Genomic DNA, 21,779 nt, shown 5'->3' on the forward strand with positions numbered 1-21,779 from the left:
CGCTTGACGATCAACGATTCTGATCTCTAATCAATGATTTCTGCGAGAAAATCCTGCTACCATGCCAGAGACAGAATGGAAGAGAGTCCAGCGGCGAGACGCTCTTCTCGGTCCCGAGACTCCCGACTTCCCAAAATCCCCCGAATCCCATGCCACTCGTTAAATTAACGAGTCGGCTCGCGAGCTGTTAAGTCAAACCTGAATTCGGTCGAGCTCGGCTCGTTAATTTAAACGAATTGATCCCGAATCTAGAACTCGGCTCGAGATCCAGGGATACCGAATCGAACCGAGCCGACTCGGTTCGAAGCCACCCCTAAACCTATTTGTGTGCTCCCATAGTAGTTTCAATTAGGAGTGGACACGGGTTGGGTCAGTGTCGGGTTTTCAAAAAACCGAAACCGATCTTGAAATGTCAAATCCAACTTTGACTCGATCACCTACTCTGGCATGTCCCAGTAAATTTTATTTAAACCAAACCCTTCATGGTAAACCTGACCCGTCTCCGACCCATCCTTACCCTATTTTATATTCCTGTGTCATTCCTACAGGTTGGATTTGGGAAAATTTGTTCACAACCTGAAATCCCATGGTTTTTTTTTAGCCACATCCACAACCCACAAGGTGAAAACCGAAATTTGAACCTAGGGTTTTTGGGTTGGGTCGAGTTAGGTTCCCTATGAAACCCAATCGGATGCCCACCCCCATCCACTAGCTTAAATGATGGTATTAATGGGGAGAAATACTATCCATCTCTATGATTCTTGCTTTTATGTATTTACATATATTAAAAATTAGACACTTAATGTTTTGGATTTTTTTTTGTTTATTTTCCTCTTATTTAGTTATTTCACTTTAAATGAGTTTATAGCATTATTAAGGACTTGAAAGGATTAATATTCCAAGTCTTAAGTTCCAACGTAGAGAGTTAGCCTTATGAGTAGGGGTGACATTGAGCCGACCGAAGCTCGAACCTGCATATGTTTGTATTTGGCTTGATTTGAATACTTCAACTAGCCCAAAAGTTTTCATTGAGTTTGAGCTTGAGCTCGAGCTCGAGCTGGATTCGAGCTCAAACCTATATATAAAACTATAAAAATTAAAAATATTAAAAAATAAATAAATAGAACATTGTGATGAATTTAGTTCTATTAAACTGCAAACTATCACATAGGAGTCCAAGACTTTGCAATGGAGCATACTGATATATAATAATAAGCTTAATACACCTAAAAGAAAGAGCAAATGCCTCTATCAATAGTGTTTATTCTATTGGAAAACAACAATATTAGATGTTGAGAGACCCAAAAGGGTTGAACAATTGGTCATCTTTGATGTTTGAGGTAAATAAGAGCAACTATCAACCAACCAAAAAGGGAATTGACGAGAGCAATTAGAGAAAAGGGTTTAGTCCAAAACTTGATATGAATACATAAGACTTAGAATAAAAAATCTAAGTCTCTCCCTATGATCCAAGTCATTTAGTCTAGAACTCTTTTTCGACTCAATTGTATCCTCCAATGACTCAATACCCAACTCCCTTGATCCTCTACTTGAGTCGGTCATATAATCTTCTACAAGAGACATATGCATTCTGTCAAAAATAGCATTCAAAAAATTACATAAAATAACTTAAAAATGCCATCTTTTTGAGTTAGAAGACATTCAGTCGAAAACCTTAAACATAAGAGTCAAACAACTTCCTACGGCTCTAGTTAATAGTGTTTATTCTATTGGAAAACAACAATATTAGATGTTGAGAGACCCAAAAGGGTTGAACAATCGATCATCTTTGAGGTTTAAGGTAAATAAGAACAACTATCAACCAACCAAAAAGGGAATTGACGAGAGCAATTAGAGAAAAGGGTTTAGTCCAAAACTTGATATGATTACATAAGACTTAGAATAAAAAATCTAAGTCTCTCCCTATGATCCAAGTCGTTTAGTCTAGAACTCTTTTTTGACTCAATCGTATCCTCCAATGACTTAATACCCAACTCCCTTGATCCTCTACTTGAGTCGGTCATATAATCTTCTACGAGATACATATGCATTCTGTTAAAAATAACATTCAAAAAATTACATAAAACAACTTAAAAATGCCTTCTTTTTGAGTTAGAAGACGTCGAAAACCTTAAACATAAGAGTCAAGCAGCTCCCTACGGCTCTAGTTGCCCAATGCAAAATCCGATACAATGAGATGAGTCAAAAAATGAAGCAATGTTCATTGTTCACTATGCCACTATTAATATTAGATATTTAATATGCTAATATTTATTATTTTAGAGTTATCAATTATTATTTCTACCAATTATTGATTATTATTTGCTATTATTATCGTCTTTATTTTATATAATATAAAATTTTAAGAGCTTTATCCATCATAAATGTCATATATATGAATTAATTAAATTAATATTTTATTTATCAATTATTTAAAAAATATATCAATTATATACTCATAATCAATAAATAAAATAAACAGAAACATAATCATCTCTTCCTTATTCATTTATTTAGGTTAATTATTTTAATATTTTCATTATTGCTTAAATTTAATGAAAACTTAACATATTAATAACATTTAATTAATTAATATTTAATAAACAAATTATTGTTAATAACAATAATTTAATGCTATTATTAATCAAGATTGTGTTAATAATTATTAATATTAATTAATTTAAAAATATTTGGATGTAATTTAATAAATATTATTTAATAATGTCAAACACAAAGGAAAAAAAATTTGCATGAATTAGCAAAGATTTGTTTGGAAGTAAGATTCTTCACATCCTTCTTAAGAATTGATTTAGCTGCTGAACAATCAACTCTTAAAAGAAATTTTTGATTTAATAAATCATCCTGGAATTTATGAATGCACTTAATTATTGCCAATATTTCTTGTTTCACAGTAGAATAATTAAGTTGTGCATCATGCCAATTTCCAGAGGTAAATCGAACAAGTTCTTCTTTACCTAATGGATTTCTTTGTTTTAGGATGCCACCATAGCCTATATGGGAAGCATCAGTCCCTACAACCTTCGAATAAGAAGGGTTAGTCAGGTTAAGACAAGGAAGTTGTTTAACCTTACTCTTAATTAATTGGACTGCCTGTGTATGTTTGGGAGTCCAAGGCTCAGGATTCTTTCTGAGTCTTCTATGTAATATTGCGGAGTCTTGTGCAAGATGAGGATAATAATCCGCAATATAATTGAGACTTCCTAGAAATCTCTGAAGTTGAGTTTTATCCAGTAGTTCATCCATAAATGTGACTTTATGGAAAATGGCCGACCAAAGATACTGTAGGAGCCTGGTGTCATGTGACAAATAGGCCAACTGTGGGCCGGAGGATAAGATTTCCTCTGCTGCTTTTGGACGAACTTGGCCGACGAATCTGGAACAGATGTGTCTGTCATAGTCATGTCCTGCAAAATTATTTCTTTTTAGATGTTGCTTTGAATGATGCCCACACCTAACTTCAATGATGCCCACACCTAACTTCAATGATGCTATTAATGAGGAGAAATACTACCCATCTCTATGATTCTTGCTTTTATGTATTTAGAGATTAGACACTTAATGTTTTGGATTTGTTTTTGTTTATTTTCCTCTTATTTAGTTATTTCACTTTAAATGAGTTTATAACATTATTAAAGACTTGAATGGATTAATATTCCAAGTCTTAAGTTCCAACTTAGTGAGTTAGCCTTATGAGTAGGGGTGACATTGAGTCGACCGAAGCTCTAACCTGCATATGTTCGTATTTGGTTTTATTTGAATACTTTGAATACTTCTAATTGGAGTCGGATTCGAGCTCAAAACCTATATAAAAAACTATAAAAACAAAAAAAATAAAAAAATAAAGAGAATATTGTGATGAATTTAGTACCATTAACCTGAAAACTATCACAGAGCAATCTAAGACTTTACAATGGAGCATATGAATGTATAATAATAAGCTTAATAGACCTAAAAGAAAGAGCAACTAATAGTGTTTATTCTATTGAAAAACAACAATATTAGATGTTGAAAGACCCACAAGGGTTGAACAATTGATCATCTTTGAGCTTTGAGGTAAATAAGAACAACTATCAACTAACCAAAAAGGGAATTGATGAGAGCAATTAGGGTAAGGGTTTAGTCCAAAACTTGATATGATATAAGATAGAGAATAGAAAATCTAAGTCTCTCCCTATGATTCAAGTCGTTTAGTCCGCAGCTTGTTATGACTCAATTGTATCCTCCAATGACTTAATACCCAACTCCCCTGATCCTCTACTTGAGTCGGTCATATAACCTTCTACAAGATACATATGTATTCTGTCAAAAATAGCATTAAAAAATTGCATAAAACAACTTGAAAATGTCTTCTTTTTGAGTTAGAAGACATTCCGTCGAAAACCCTTAACAGAAGAGTCAAGCAACTCCCTACGGCTCTAGTTGCCCAATGGAAAATCCGATACAATGAGATGAGTCAAAAAATCAAATAATATTTATTGTTCACTATGCCACTATTAATATTAGATATGTTTGAAATCTCTTTCTCAATGAGTGATGTATGAGAAAATCTATCTCTTTCTCTTTGCTCCCATAGTAGCTTCAATTAGGTCTGGACACCGGTTGGATCAGTTTTGGGTTTTTGAAAAACCCACATAAGCTTTGATTGATTACATGTCGCAATATCATCACCACTGTGTGACTAGATAGACACATCGACTTTCACGTCACTATTCTGACACGTCATTTGCCATGTAAGACGCCACATCATTAAATGACAAAAAAATTGAATAAAAAAATTTTTGATTTTAAAAATCAAATTTGTGAATACACTTTTTATTACATGATTTTTAAAATCAAACTTTTTTTTCATAAAAAAGTGTATTCATTAATATTATTTTTTAAAAAAAATTATTCAATTTTTTTGTCATTTATTGATGTGGTGTCTAACCTGGCAGATGACATGTGGGAATAGTGACGTGGCAGTCGATGTGCCTATCTACTCACACAGTTTTGATGACGTGGTGACATGTAAACAGTCAAATCATATGTGTCACCTTTGACTATACGTATGTACAGTGGACTGGTCAAAGTTGGGTATTTTTCAAAATAAGTTCAAAGTGACGTCATTTATCGAAATAAGTTTTTTAAAATGGGTAATTTGGTAAAAAACCCTTGTTTTTTTTCATAATTTCTTCTTGTTATTTTGATTTGTGTGCTCCCATAATAGCTTGAATTAGGGGTGGACACGAGTTGGGTCAGTGTCCGGTTTTCGAAAAACCGAAACCGACCCCGAAAAGGCATGTCACAGTAAATTTTATTTAAATCCAAACCCATCTTGGTAAACCTGACCCGCCTCCGAGCCGTCCTTACCCTATTTTATATTCGTGTCATTCCTACAGGTTGTTTTTTTTTAGCCGCGTCCACAACCTACAAGGTGAAAACTGAAATTTGAACCTAGGGTTTTTGGGTTGGGTCGAGTTGGGTTCCCTATGAAACCCGACCAAATGCCCACCCCTAACTTCAATGATGCTATTAATGGGGAGAAATACTACCCATCTCTATGATTCTTGCTTTTATGTATTTACATATATTACAGATTAGACAATGTTTTGGATTTGTTTTTGTTTATTTTCCTCTTATATAATTATTTCTCTTTAAATAAGTTTATGTTAGTTTTGTTTCCTCTAAATATGAAGGTGTGCACGTACTTGTGTGCATGTAAAAAGTATTTGGTCGAAAACCCTAAACAAAAGAGTCAAGCAGCTCCCTTAGGGTTACCCAATGCAAAATCTGATACAATGCGATGAGTAAAAAAATCAAGCAATGAACACATTGTTCACTATGCCACTATTATTATTAGCTAATATTTATTATTTTAGAGTTATCAATCATTATTCTACTAATTATTGGTTATTATTTCTTATTGTTATTGTCATTATTTTATATTATATACAAAATGAAGAGCTTTATCCATCAAAAATGTCAAATTAATATATATTAATATATGAATTAATTAAATTGTTAGTATTTTGTCAATTATGTAACAAATATATCAACTAATATTCATAATCAGTAAATATAAAACATAAACATAACTTGCTTAATTTAATTATAATTTAACATATTAATAATAATATATAATTAATTTAATATTATTATTTTTTAATTAAATATCTCATTACAATTGCAAATAGTAACATATTATGTAAATTTTAAATTAAATAGTAGCATAAAATTGACTAATTATAATTAATTTTTAATGAAATAAATGGACATTGGGGATACAAAGGATACAGAGTTGAAATGAAGAAGAATACCAAAACAGCACACGGCTCATGTATTAAATACATTTTTACAGCATTATTAAAGACTTGAGTTTATTTCAATCCTAAGAGGGAGGAAGGAGCATAGGTGGAGGAGGCTCTCCTGTAATGCCAACAATGGCATGGCCAACAGATCCGACAGAGATGACGCAGAGAACAACAGAAATAATATGTTAGATTTCAAGTTCACACCAGATCGAGTTGGAAAATCGCAGATTTTGGTGAAGAAACTAAGAGAGCTGGTAAGATTAGGGTTTTCTCTTGAAATACATTTGCTTTAATACTGCTACAGAGCTGACAGAAATCTATCATACAAAAAAGCCAGTTAACTAGGCTACAAAAGCAATTGAAATCAAATATACAAAAAGGATACAAAGATTTTATAATAGTTCATAATTTAAACCCAAGTGGTTAATTCAGTAAGAAAATGCCTCCACACTCTAGAGTTAAATCCTGTAATTAACTTGCCAAACCATGTTTACTGATTATGGCTATAAAAGCCAGGAGAACCTCTCTACAAAAGCAATTACTCCTGAAGGCCAAGAAGGTTTTTCAAGACAACAAATGTCTGTTAAGTAACGAGTATTTAACTCACGAAAGTTCCAACAATTCAAAGGTTTTACAATTGATACGAGTTTTGAGGACTTCCTATGTGAAGTTTATCCAATTGCAAATACAATAATGAAGCTCAAAATGAATACACCCAGTCTTATATGTACCTAACAAGAGTGAATCACAACTCAAATATATGCAATGGCACCATGAATGGAGTTGCTTCATCATTTACATCATCTTTGTCAGAATAATCAAATTCAACAGGACTCATCATATCACCATCCTACATGAGAAATTTTTAAGGAAAAAAATGCAGTGTTTAGCATTGTGACTCAAGCTGGTAAAATAATTCTCTAATGATAAGCAACATCAATTGGGTTTTTTTATCAGCTAAAAATAATTGCTTACGATTTCACAAGCCAATAGAATTTCAACTAAACAAGTAACAGACATTACATAATAGAAGCCCCACTGACAAAGTAGACCGAATTAAGCAGGCTATTCAGAAGATACCTGCAACAGCTCCTTATCATCATTAGCATGAACTGCTTTCGCACGTTTCTGATGCTGAGTGCTGCCTTCTTTCGAGTCGCAAATCGTTCATAAGCTTCATCTAGGAATTCCTCTAGATGATCATCATGCCTGACAAGAGTCAGGGGGAGTTCAAATGCATCAAGAAAGGGTATAAGAACATTAACCAAAAAGAAACTGAAACTCAAAAAGAATTGAAATGTTAAATTCTCTGTTCTTCATTAGAGTCAATCTTACTGGATATATCTTCTTGATGGACAGCAGTTTGAGTTTCTCCACTCTCATTGTCTTGCAAATCGTCATTATCATCATTAATTTCTGTGGAATCAACCACTGGTAGTTGTTTCTCTTGCTGAAGTGAAAACAAACATTGTGTAAGAAGTCTAATTTGGCCTTTCAAAAAACAAAAAATAAAATTAAAAATAAAAAAGAACTATGAATCGTATTTTATTTGTGTGAGAAAAGGTAGTTCATTGTAATACAATTACGCTTGCCAGTTTTTCACTCTTGAAATCGCTCACCAACAACTTGTTGGATATTCAATCTTGCTTGTTCACATTTACTGAATGTCTGTGTTATAGTTTAGTGTCTCTCTTTGTTTGTTCTTTCCCTTCTCCCTCTTGTATTTCCTTCAGCTCCTCATATAACTCCTTTTCAATCTTATATCTGACTATTCACTGTCTTAACACAAAAAGGCTTATAAAATTACAAGAAAACATTTTCACTGTTATTTACCAGTCATAAAAGTGCCATTTTTCTGTTTTTCAAACATCTTCAAGTCTATTTTTTCAGAAACAAATTACTGTACTAAGATATAAAATTTTCTGTATAATTAGCAGTAGAACAAACAATTAAATTTCCCATTGCCTATTTTACTTCCCACATAAATAATTTTATTACCGTCAACTAGCTCAATACAAACTCAAACTTCATGGTAATTAATGTTGGAGACACTGATTTTGAAAGAATTATCTAACCTTGATGGAAGCAAGAGAAAATAACTCGTGATCTTGGTATCCATCCTCCGTTGCATCTGTATTCATCCCTGCTGCTTTGCGGATTTTGTCCTGGATAGTGCAAGAAATGGAAAATGCTAACCAGCCAGAAAGGAACTTCAAACCACAATTTTAAGAGTAGTTTAAGAAAAGTAGCATATGTACCTTTGCTCGTCTCTTTGCCAAGAGTTTCTTCGCTTGTTGTTTCTTGCACTCCACAGCATCAGACAACTCCTCCATTTCCTTAAGTACATGGTTGTCCTCATCACCCTTTTCCTTGTAATTTTCAGTATTGGTAGCTTTTGATTTAACCTTCGGAGAAGGTAAGAAGGCCTTTCTTGTATGCATCTGCCATCTTCAGAAGTGAAAAGAGAAAACTAGCACATAAGCGGAGATAACACAGAAGGCCTCATAAAACTAGCTTTTGTATGGATCTCCCCAACAGATTTTATGTTTTTGAGTCATGTCTATTGACAAAATAATAATTTCTGATACATCATTTGGAAGAAAGGAAGAGGTGAAAGGTAGAAGATTTGTTGCCAAAAAGAAAAATGATTAATGACAAATAACACAGAAAGACAACATAATACCACAGTAAACTACCAGAATTCATTATCACGAATGGCAATTGTCAAGCATGAGTAAAAAATGGCATAACCGACTTACTTCAGCAAATGTTTGAAATCCTACTTTCCCAAAAACACGCAGATCATCACAATCTGCAGATGAATCAGGTAGAACCCACACTTGAGAATTTGTTTTCAAGCCCACTTGTCTGGTTTTTCTTTTCAGCCCAACACCATGCCACGAACATAAGGAAACTACAAAACGTAGCCAACCAATGCAAGCAGATTGAAAGTAAAATTACCTCCTCTGTTGTTAATACATGATCTCCGACAGGTAATTACACAAGCAGAATCGTTGAAGAAGATAGAAGTCACAGACCCCATAACATCCAAGGGTGACTCTGACCACACAAAATCTGAAGCCAGGCACACCTTCCTCAAAGTTGTATTTCAATCCTCGTAATTGCAATTTAATATTGCTAACAGCACTCAGAACCATGCTTGCTGATATCTTTATTAGGTTAATAGATGAAGCTGTTATCAAGCTATCCAATGGACCAACACCAACGCATGTGATCTAGAACACACCCTTCAAGATTTCTCTTTCGCTTTGACCCTCTCAGAAGTCAGAACATCCACAATCTGCAATAAGCAATCAATCAGTAAGGTACAGTATCAAAACAGGAAGGGAAAAAATTTAAATAACTTAATAACATAGTAAGTGAATTGGACATCTAGCATCTCTAAAATAGTAAAGCCTTACCTTGATTGGTTCTATGGCTCTTTGAAATCAATCATATCAAGCAGACGAGGGTCTATCTTGGCAGAAGCCTCGTATTTTAGACCGACAACAGAGATTTCAGCCGATGTTGATCAACTAGCAACAGGTTTTGTGACCTCAACTCTTTCAAACAACTGCATTTAAAATTCTAATTTAAGCCAGCAAAACATTCTAGAAACATAGAGCATCCACAAAGAATTTAGGCTCCATCTGTTGCAGCTCCCCCGAAGAACCAGTTTCCCATCAAGTAAGCTAGAGTGGGAATACCAAGCAATCAGGGAAAATGTTCGGCTCTAATTGCGCAAGGGAGCTGCCTAAAAAACATTTCAATCAGAAGAATTAAAAAAAAAATAACAGAAAGTGATACCTGCTCGAGACAATAGAGAATGGCAATGTCGTCATGTTCCTGTTGGCAGCTTTGTTCTTGGAGTTGATCTTGTTCCCATTCGCCCCTTTCCTGGTGCGCTCTCTTTGACAGAAGGGCTGTCGTGCTTTCGATGTTGTCCTCCATGATGATGGGCCTCCCAGGCCACAGGCCAGTCTGCTCTTGTAATTGATTCTGTTAAGCTTGCTGTCGATTTCTTGCTCTCTAAGGGTACATTCCTTACAAAGTTAGCTTTCCGTTCAATTTTTGAGTTATATGCTCTACCAGGAAAATTTTATTTTTTCTTCCCTACTGTAGGACTTCTCTAATTCTGTATTTCATAAATTCAACAGCTTGATAGCTTTGAATTGTATGTTTTCAATTTTTTTTCTTTGATCTATGGTGTAGTTTCTCTATTTGATATGTTGTCTTAGGTTTTTATGTCGCAGGACTACAGTGCCATTCTCTATTGTCTCAAGCAGGTATCACTTTTTTTTTTTTAATTGTTCAGATTGAAATGTTTTTAGGCAGCTCCCTTGCGCAATTGTAGCCAAAAGTTTTCCCTGATTGCTTGTTATTCCCACTCTAGCTTACATGATGGGAAACTGCTTCTTCTGGGGAGCTGCAACAGATGAAGCCTAAATTCTTTGTGGATGCTCTATGTTTCTAGAAAGCTTAACTGGTTTGACTTACAATTTTAAACGCAGTTGTTTGAGAGAGTTGAGGTCACAAAACCTGTTGCTAGTCGATCAACATCGGCTGAAATCTTTGTTGTCGGTCTAAAATACAAGGCTTCTTCCACGATAGACCCTCTGCTTGATATGATTGATTTCAAAGAGCCATAGAACCACCCAAGGTAAGGCTCTCCTATTTTAGAGATGTTAGATGTCCTGTTCACTTACTATGTTATTAAGTTATTTAAATTTTTTCCTTTCTTGTTTTGATACTGTACCTTACTGATTGATTGCTTATTGCAGGTTGTGGATGTTCTGAGAGGGTCAAAGCAAAAGAGAAATCGTGAAGGGCTAGATCGCATACGTTTGTGATGGTCCATTGGATAGCTTGATAACAGCTTCATCTATTAAGCTAATAAAGATATCAGCAAGCATGGTTCTGAGTGCTGTTAACAATATTAAATTGCAGTTACGAGGATGGAAATAAAACTTTGAGGAAGGTGTGCCTGGCTTCAGATTTTGTGTGGTCAGAGTCACCCTTGGATGTTATGGGGTCTGTGACTTCTATCTCCTTCAACCATCCTGCTTGTTTACCTGTCGGAGATCATGCATTAGCAACAGAGGAGGTAATTTTACTTTCAATCTGCTTGCATTGGTCGGCTACGTTTTGTAGTTCCCTGATGTTCGTGGCAAGGTGTTGGGTTGAAAAGAAAAACCAGACAAGTGGGCTTGCAAACAAATTCTCAAATGTGGGTTCTACCTGATTCTGCTGCAGATTAAAACCCGTTGTGATAATCTGCGTGTTTTTGCCGACGCAGGATTTCAAACATCTGCTGAAGTAAGTTGGTTATGCCATTTTTTTACTCATGCTTGATAATTGCCATTGGTGATCATGAATTCTGGTAGTTTACTGTTGTATTATGCTGTCTTTCTGTGTTTTTTGTCATTAATCATTTTTCTTTTTGGCAACATATCTTTTTCCTCTTCCTTTCTTCCAAATGATGTATCAGAAATTATTATTTTGTCAATAAACATAAATCAGATATGTTAAGGAGGCATTCTCAAAAACAAAAATCTGTCGGGGAGATCCAATTTAAAAAAAATCTGTTAGGGAGAATATGATTTTGTTTTTTGTATCGTCATCAATTGTAAACTTGCTTGAGTCTTATCCCCACTTATGTGCTTGTTTTCTCTTGTTATTTCTGAAGATGGCAGATGCATATGAGATGTCTGTTGCTTGTTTAGTCGAAACTCTATTGGCTTGTGAAGTTGTAAACAATTATTGTGAGCTGATAAAAAAACCCAATTGATGTTGCTTAGCATGAGAGAATTATTTTACCAGTTTGAGTCACAATGCTAAACACAACATTTTTTTTCTTTAAATTTCTCATGTAGGATGGCGATATGATGAGTCCTGATGAATTTGATGATTTGGACAAAGATGATGTAAATGATGAAGCAAATCCACTCATGGTGCCAACGAGAAGCATCCTACCCAAGAGCAGATTATGGAGAAGTGGTTTAGTCTGGCTGTATTTGCTGAAGAGGCAGAATACCCTTTTGGAAATAACAAGATGGAGGATGAAGAGGATGATATGCCTGATGGGAAAGTCATTATAGCAAAAAGACCAGAGGAAGCTGTAGCCCGTACTAAAGATCTGAACCTCTCAGATTCTCGGGTCTCAAATTCGAAGGATTTTGAGATAGTTCCTGCTATAGCTACTGACTTGAGTGATGGTTCATCATCTTCAACATCCAATGAATCAGAGCTGGATGATGATGCCAAAGCACAGATGCTAGCTTATGCAAAGAAAATGCTCAGGAAAAAGCAGAGGGAGCAAATAGTTGATGACGCATACAGCAAGTACATGTTAGGTGATGAAGGGCTGGCAACGTGGTTTGTAGTTGAGGTGAATACATGTTAGCTGTTGAAGGAAGACGGCCTGGTGGAAATGCCGGAGTAGTGATGAATGGAACAGGAGGAGCTCCATTGAAACTCGCCCGGTGATTAGACATGAATTGAGTGAAGAAGAGGAAGGAGCGAAGAGTAGAGCAGTGCAATGGAGTGGAGTGAGCCAGAAGCAGAAGCAGAAGCAGAAGCAGAAGGGTTTTAATTTTGTAGGCGTAATCAGTTTTCCTAAACGACAGTCAGCTTTCAATTTCACAATTGCAAGTCTACGACCTTCCCCTCATCGTGAGTGAGAAGAGGGCTCCCTCCTTCCCGTTTCCCTTGTCACGCGGGGTGAAGTTCCTGATGTCAGTTTTCATGGAGGAAGGTCTACTACTGACCTCCTTTTCTCTTCTCCCGAGAGCGCAGATGTTGAGAACCGTGAACCGAGAGCAGGCACAGTAGTCACTTTTTTTACCTGTTTTGTTTAAGGTTTAAAAGATAGACAAAAGAAAAGGCAAAAGGAAAGCATCGTTTGGATAAATTCTATCACTTGGCAAAGGAGCAAGGTTATCGCTCTCGAGCGGCATTCAAGCTCCTCCAACCGGATGCCAAGTTCCAGTTCCTCCCTTCCTCCCGCTCTGTTCTAGACCCATGTGCAGCCCCCCGAAGCTGAATGCAAGTCGTCGTAAGTCATGTTCCTGTTGGCAGCTTTGTTCTTGGAGTTGATCTTGTTCCCATTCGCCCCTTTCCTGGTGCGCTCTCTTTGACAGAAGGGCTGTCGTGCTTTCGATGTTGTCCTCCGTGATGATGGGCCTCCGAGGCCACAGGCCAGTCTGCTCTTGTAATTGATTCTGTTAAGCTTGCTGTCGATTTCTTGCTCCCTAAGGGTACATTCCTTACAAAGGTAGCTTTCCGTTCAGTTTTTGAGTTATATCCTCTGCCAGGAAAATTTTATTTTTTCTACCCTAAAGTAGGACTTCTCTAATTCTGTATTTCATAAATTCAACAGCTTGATAGCTTTGAATTGCATGTTTTCAATTTTTTTTCTTTGATCTATGGTGTAATTTCTCTATTTGATATGTTGTGTTTGGTTTTTAGGTCGCTGGACTACAGTGCCATTCTCTATTGTCTCGAGCAGGTATCACTTTTATTTTTTTTAATTGTTCAGATTGAAATGTTTTTAGGCAGCTCCCTTGCGCAATTGGGGTTTAGTGTTTGGGGCTTTTAGGGGTTTTAAGGTCTAGGGTTTATGGTTTGGGGCTTTTAGGGAAAGATGATGATTCAAACGATGAGCTTGGTGGAGGGGGTGATGAGGTCCAATTAGCAGGTGTAAATGAGGATGAAGATAGCGATGATCTTGGGGATGAAAGCAACCTATCAACAACCATGCGGAGGTGCTGTGTATTAGAATCCACTAGAGCCGCACAATTTCAAGATGCCATAGCGACTAGCATGTGGAGTTGTTATTAATGGTTGTACTTTTTTGCTTTTGAACATGTATGTTGTCATTAATATGTACTAAACTAGTAAGTTGATGATTTTAAACGCGCGAACTCGGTGATGTATTCCAAGGCATAAACGTTTGCTTTTATGTTGTAAATTGAGGATAATTAGGAGTAACTCGGCTCATTTTGAAACATGTTTTTTTTTTAACTTTAAATTATATATATATATATATATATCTGTGTGTGTGTGTGTTATTAAAAATTATTTAAACTATTCATTTTTATTTCATAAAAATATATTATTAATTACGTAAAAAATTCATAGTATGTTATTAATAAAATAATTGTTTTTATTTATTCAGTTCAATTAAATAATTTATTCGTTAATTATATTCGCTTTTGTTATTTTATACTTTTTTTCACATGTTTAAAATTTATTCTAGTCACACGTAATTGGTATATTAATTTATAATCAACCGTAATAATTAATTAATTTAATTATCGCATTGCTATAATTTATTAAACAAATGGTTTTGTGTTTTGTGTTAATATCTTATTAATTATTAATACGTAAAAATATATATTATCTTATCGATAAATTAATATTATATATATATATATATATATATATATATATATATATATATATATTTACTGTATTAAAATAGTGATTTTTAATGTCATAATATATTTTATGTTATTAAAAATTATGTATTTATTTATTATATTCACTTATGTTTTTTTTATTTTTTTATTTTTTTAAATAGTTTATTCTAGTCACACGTAATGAGTATATTAATTTATAATAAACTATAATCATTAATTGGTTTAATTATTCAATTAATTAAACCATTACTTTTTCATTTTGTGTTAATATATTATTAATTAATAATATGTAAAATATATATTATGTTATTGATAAATTAATATACTTATTTATTTATTATGTATTTTTTTATTTTGTATTAAAATAGTGAGTTTTAATGTTAAACTATATCTTATGTTATTACAAAATAATTTATTTTTTTATTATATTCACTTATGTTATTTTTAACTTTTTTATATATTTTAAATAATTTATTCTAGTCACAAGTAATTAGTATATTAATTTATAATAAACTGTAATCATTAATCGGTTTAATTATACAATTGCTATAATTAATTAAACCATTAGGTTTATTCTCGTCTTCACACTCCCTTTGTCATCTTCGTATCTCTTCCCGCTCTTCCTCTCTTCGTCTCTCGGTCCTCTCTCCCGTCTCCGCGTCTCGAGGTTCCCTCTTACCTCCATTGGTTTCTCTACGTCTTAGAATAATCTCTTGGTTCTCGGCCCTTTGGGCCCTCTCTCTCGCCTCTCGCCAAGACGCCTCTCGCCCTCTGTTTCCCTCTCTTTCGCCTCTCTTGTCTCAAACTTCTTCCGATTTCTCCATTTAGGGTTCGATTGCCCTAGCTTCTACCTATTTCTCACATTGTCACTGCAAGCCAATAGGAACCACAATGCAGGGAGAAAATTTCACCTTACGTCATCCTCGAAATATAAAAAGATCTTGATCAAATCTTTGGGTTATTAACCTGCTCTGATACCATGTAAACTTTCTTCAAAATCTTTCTTTCTTATTCGAAAATAATTTCACACACTTACATCCATATTTGTATACTAAAATTATAATTATTTAATTCTGGTCTATCGGATCTCCGAAGTTGTGTTATGGAGATCCGGTAGACCAGAATTAAATAACTGTAATTTTAGTATATAAATATGGACGTAAGTGTGTGAAATGGGATCAGAAAGAAAGATTTTACAAAAAAGTTTACATGGTATCAGAGCGGGTTAATAACCCAGTTAACTTTTCAAATCTATTAAATAACTTGAGTTAACAGGTTTTAAAGTCATTGGATTTTCCATTTCAGTAGGGTTTAAGTTTGGAAGCAAGGGCTTTTAAAAGCTCATGCTTCTACAACCCTTTCTTTTCGGATTTTAACCATCATTGTGCCAAGTTTCCAGTGATATTGGCTATTACTCATGTAGCTTGGTACTCAAAACAATATACCTTCAAGGAGGGTACAATTTATTTGACAAGTATTATATGAAAAGTTTTAAATGTAGGTTAGATTGGAACCAGATTAAAATTCTTGGGCTCATGCTCGATTCCAATTTTAGACTTGAGGTTGAACTCGAGTTTGAAGTATTCAGATCAAACCCAACTCAAACATATTCAAGTTTGAGCTCCGCTCGACTCGATGCCACCCTTACTTTTTGTATGATTGATTTTAGTAGCATACTTTTAAACGAATTTGGTATTTGAATTATACATAACAGAGATTCAATTACAGTTTCGGAGAAGAATCTTTAAAATTACCAGCTCTGAAGTAGTATTAAAGCAAATGTAGTTCTAGAGAAAACCCTAATCTTTCCTGTTCTCTTAATTTTCTAATTTTCTTCTCCTTTGCCATTCAACGATTTTCACACCAAAATTTGCCATTTTCCAACTCGATCTGGTGTGAACTTGAAATTCAACATATTTTCTTCGGTTTGCTTTGTGTCATCCCCATCGGATCTGTTGGCCATGGTTGGCATTAGGGGTGACATCGAGCCAAGCTGAGCCCGAACCTGCCTATATTCGAGCCCAGCTTCGAGCCGAACCTCGTCTCGAGCCTAAAATTATTATCGAGCTCGAGCCCAAAAATTTGAACCGAGTTCGAGCCAAGCTCGAGCTTCAACATACATTTAAAATTTTTCAAAAAATATATATAATAAATTATATATAAAATTATGCATATATTTTACATAAAATTGGGCATGACCTCTACATAAGATTGGGCATGACCTCTACTTAAAATTGAGCATAATCTATGTATATAATATTTATATAAAATTCGGTATGACCTCTACTTAAAATTGGGCATAATCTATATACATAATACTTGCATAAACACTCCATAAATTTGTCTATACATTCCATAAACACTCCATGAAATTGTTTATACACTCCATACACTCCATAAAATAGTCTAAACACTCCATACATTGCATAACATTTGGAAAAAATTTAATACAATAATCAATAACAACAAAATTAAATAAAATATCACTATCAATTTACATTTACCCAAATAAAACTATAAATCCTTTAAATAAAAGTTTATTACTATTAGAGACTTACTAGAAAATTACAAGAAATATTTTAAATTTTTCTTAGGAAAGTTAAATGGACCTCTTATTGCCTTTTCTAAGGAAATAAATAAAAATTAATAATTAATCTAATATATTATTATACTTATCGATAAATTTTTAATCAAATAAAATGTCAAACACAAAATTGCTATGAAAATTGCCTCATGCTGAAAGTATTATATCATCAACTATCAAATACTTATTCAAAAATTTTCTATACGGTTTTCTAGCCCATCTTGGCAAGAAAATATTACTTAGAAAATTATATGATTTTTTATCAAAAATTTATAATTAGAAAAATATTTTCAAAAAATATGAGGCATTAATGGTCCCTATATTTCTACTAAAAATGTCTTTTCAACATTTATTGAAAAAACCACTAATAGTCTATAGAAACGTATTTCTACTAAAATATATTTTCAATTTCTTCAAGAGTCATGAGGAAGGGACAAAGAGTTTTTTTTTCCTTGTTTAGGATCTCGCACGTAGGGGAGGTTTCGAATAAATTATATATAAAATTATGCATACATTTAAAAAAAAAAAGAATGATAGGGGAAGTTCAGAATTGGATTTCAATAATGGATTAAAATGCACCAATATTAATCTTTTTTACTCACAATTGTTGTCTAGCTTGTTTTTTAATTTTTTAATCTGGCCATAAATTTACTATGACCTCCTTAGTGCCCCTAGATGAAAATTTATATTCTAGGAAAAACTTGAAATACTTTTCTTATGATACATATTTCCAAAAAAAACTTTAAATAAAATCCTATTACTTTTAGTGATTTATTTGAAAATTACAAAAAATATTTTAAATTTTTCTTAGGAAAGTTAAATGGACCTTTTATTGCATCTTGTAGGGAAATAAATATAAATTAATAATCAATCTAATATATTATTATACTTATCAATAAATTTTTAATCAAATAAAATGTCAAACACAAAATTGAAATGAAAATTGCTTCATGCTAAAAGTATTACTACATAAATATTTATTCAAAAAAATTTTATACAGTTTTCTACCCCAACTAGGTAGGAAAATCTTAGTTAGAAAATTATATGAATTTTAATAAGAATTTTTTATTATAAAAATATTTAAAAACAACATGAGACACTAATAGCTCAAAGAAACTTATTTCTATAAAAAGTATTTTTAATTTTTTTCAAAAGCGACGAGGAAGGAGAGTTTAAGGAATTTTTTTTTTTTACTTTATGATCTCGCACGTGCGAATTCATTTTTGCGCGGAGGAGGGGGGAGATTATTTCTCCCCTGTTTTTGGTTTTCCGCCGAGACGACGAAGGGATGGGGGTTACGGCACCGGGGAGGACTTGTCGTCAGGGATGACAACTGCGATGGAAGCAGCGGTGGCGGAAATGGCGGCGACGGAAACATAGGCAACGACGAGGAGAGGAAGAAATAGAACGGACGGCCACAGAGGCGGCCGGCAAACAGCTGTCGACGACGGTAGAGGCTGCGACAACAGCCGACGGGAGGGGCACGGCGGTGACGAGGGGAGGAAATTTTTTCCCCTCTTGCTCTCGCTCACGCTCCCACTCCCGACCCGATACCTATCCCAACTCACCTCGAGCCGGCTCGCTAGCCGACGAACCCAACCTAGCTTTAGTCAAGCTCGGCTCGAGCTCAATAGATTATGAATCGAACCGAGCCGAACTCGAGCTGCTCGCAAGCCGGCTCGGTTCGAAGTCACCCCTGCTTTTGAGTAGGGGTGACATTGAGCCGACCGAAGCTCGAACCTGCATATGTTCGTATTTGGTTTGATTTGAATACTTTGAACTCAAGCTCGGACCCAAAAGTTTTAATTGAGTTTGAGTTCAAACTCGAACTCAAACCAATATATAAAATTATAAAAATAAATAAATAAATAAAGAGAATATTGCGATGAATTTAGTACCATTAAACTAGAGCATACGAATGTATAATAATAAGTGTTTATTCTATAGAAAAACAACAGTATTAAATGTTGAGAGACCCAAAAGGGTTGAACAATTGATCATCTTTGAGGTAAATAAGAACAACTATCAACCAACCAGAGAGGGAATTGATGAGAGCAATTAGAGTAAAGAGTTTAGTCCAAAACTTGATATGATTATAAAAGACAGAGAATAGAAAATCTAAGTCTCTCCCTATGATTCAAGTTGTTTAGTCCAGAGCTTGTTTCGACTCAATTGTATCCTCCAATGACTTAATACCCAACTCCCCTGATCCTCTACTTGAGTCGGTCATATAATCTTCTACAACATACATATGCATTATGTCAAAAATAGCATTCAAAAAATTACATAAAATAACCTAAAAATGCCTTCTTTTTGAGTTAGAAGACATTCAGTCGAAAACCCTAAACATAAGAGTCAAGCAGCTCCCTACGACTCTAGTTACCCAATGGAAAATCCGATACAATGAGATGAGTCAAAAAATCAAGCAATGTTCATTGTTCACTATGCCACTATTAATATTAGATATTTAATATGCTAATATTTATTATTTTAGAGTTATCAATTATTATTTCTACCAATTATTGATTATTATTTGCTATTATTATTGTCTTGTTTTTATATAATATAAAAATTTAAGAGCTTTATCCATCATAAATGTCATATATCTGAATTAATTAAATTAATATTTTATTTATCAATTATATACTCATAATCAATAAATAAAATAAACCAAAACATAATCTGCTCTTCCTTATTCATTTATTTAGGTTAATTATTTTATTTTTTTCATTATTGCTCAAATTTAATTAGAATTTAACATATTAATAACATTTAATTAATTAATATTTAATAAACAAACTATTGTTACTAATAAAAATTTAATGCTATTAATAATCAAGATTGTGTTATTATTTGAAGCAATAATTATTAATATTAATTAATTTAACAATATTTGGTTGTAATTTAATAAATATTATATTATAATGTCAAACACAAAAGGAAAACATATTTGCATGAATTAGCAAGTCCAGCCCAGACAGCAAGAGAGAGGTAGTGGAGCTTCGACTCTCCCCCCTTCTTCTAATAATCGGTAAAAGGACCCTCTTCGCCGGAGACGATTAACGGCAAATTCAAGACATCGACGATAACTTAAACTGAAAGCTGATTACTGTTAAGAAATGGTCATTTAATGCTTGAAAAGTATCTCCGGCGTCTCCTGAATCTCTTCCGCGTGTCCAATTCGGTTGACGGAGACACTGATCTACTTCGCGGAAGGACTCATTTTGGGAAAGTCGCTGGATAGCAATTTCAATTGAAAACTGACTCATATGCCTCGTCTCAGTCTGGGAAACTCACTACGCGGTGGAAAATCGTCTTCGCCTATAAATACGCTTCCCCATTCAGGTTAAGGCTCACTCCACTCCACTGCAAGTTCCTCTTCGGCATTCATGGCTAATCACCCCGCTGCTTCTCCTGTGCCTCCTGTTCCATTGATCGATACTCGCCTACTTCCCCCAGGAGAACCTCTCTCTTTTGATATCTCCTTTAACCCTTCGCGCCAAGCCCCAGTCCACGCTCCCACGGCAGTCATCTCAATCTGCCATCGACGCAAGTTCTTCTATATGGGTCCTATGCGGGAGAGAGGCCATGTTAATCAAGTTATTTTCCGTACACCTGCTGTGTGCTTTCGTCTAGCGCTTTCCTTATTGTTCGATCGGAGTCGCTGGCAGAATGTGGCCTCCGGAATACTGCACCACTTCTCCTTCGACATCTCTATATTCTTGGAGCTGATTGGGCGGAGCTCGCGTTGAGGCATGGGTGTACGAGGTTGGATATGGCGGTTGACGTGCGTGAGAGGACCGAAATCGACTTTCCTCTACCGATTCCCGCAGACCCCGAGTCAATGCCGCCGGTAGAAGAGGCTTCTGTCGGCCAGAATATGAAGTTGAAGGAGCTGAGCGAGATAGCTGCCGGAGAGACGTGCGCTGTTTGTTTTGAAGAATTTGGAGGATCGACGAAGTCGGTGACGGAGACTCCATGCTCGCATCTTTTCCACACTGACTGCCTCCTTCCTTGGTTGAGCAGAGCGACTACATGTCCTCTCTGCAGATCCTCCCTCCGACTCCCATGATCCAAGTTGAAAGTTGATTAGTTGGTTAGACGAATCAAAGTCTTGTATGTTATTTTTTATGTAAAAAGATTGTTGATTCTACAGAAACTTCTTACGTGTATCCGCCACCGTGCAAACGATGCTGTAACACAACTCCACTTTGTATATCTGTAATAAATTGATTAGATAGGAAACAGATTCTACGAGTTCTAAATTTCCCCATTTAGATTAATATGTGAGACCTTAACTACTCGATATCTGGTTACGATAGTTTTCTGGGTAATTGATCTTATCAAACATACTCCTATGTTTTGATGATTAGACTTAACTACTGGATAGCTGGTTTCAATAATTTTCTGGGTAACAGATCTTATCAAACATAGTCCTCTGTTTTGATGATTCGACAACTCCTT

General features: G+C 34.6%; 1 protein-coding gene and 2 pseudogenes across 1 annotated transcript in view; 1 reads left to right on the top strand and 2 right to left on the bottom strand.

Annotated features, from left to right (window-relative positions):
* The window catches only part of LOC137953124 (uncharacterized), a 102,728-nt gene that overhangs the window by 14,241 nt on the left and 66,708 nt on the right, over nt 1-21,779 (bottom strand). The gene's annotated exons all lie outside the window — the stretch shown is intronic.
* LOC137953125 (adoMet-dependent rRNA methyltransferase spb1-like) overlaps nt 1-21,779 on the bottom strand; it is an 87,394-nt pseudogene that overhangs the window by 13,815 nt on the left and 51,800 nt on the right.
* LOC137953454 (uncharacterized) lies at nt 9,468-12,714 on the top strand (annotated as a pseudogene).

This window comes from Aristolochia californica, unplaced genomic scaffold (genome assembly GCF_029961685.1).
Source record: "Aristolochia californica isolate CCGP_79_NKW_82.1479 unplaced genomic scaffold, dmAriCali1.0.hap1 SCAF_16, whole genome shotgun sequence".
Lineage (NCBI taxonomy): Eukaryota > Viridiplantae > Streptophyta > Magnoliopsida > Piperales > Aristolochiaceae > Aristolochia > Aristolochia californica.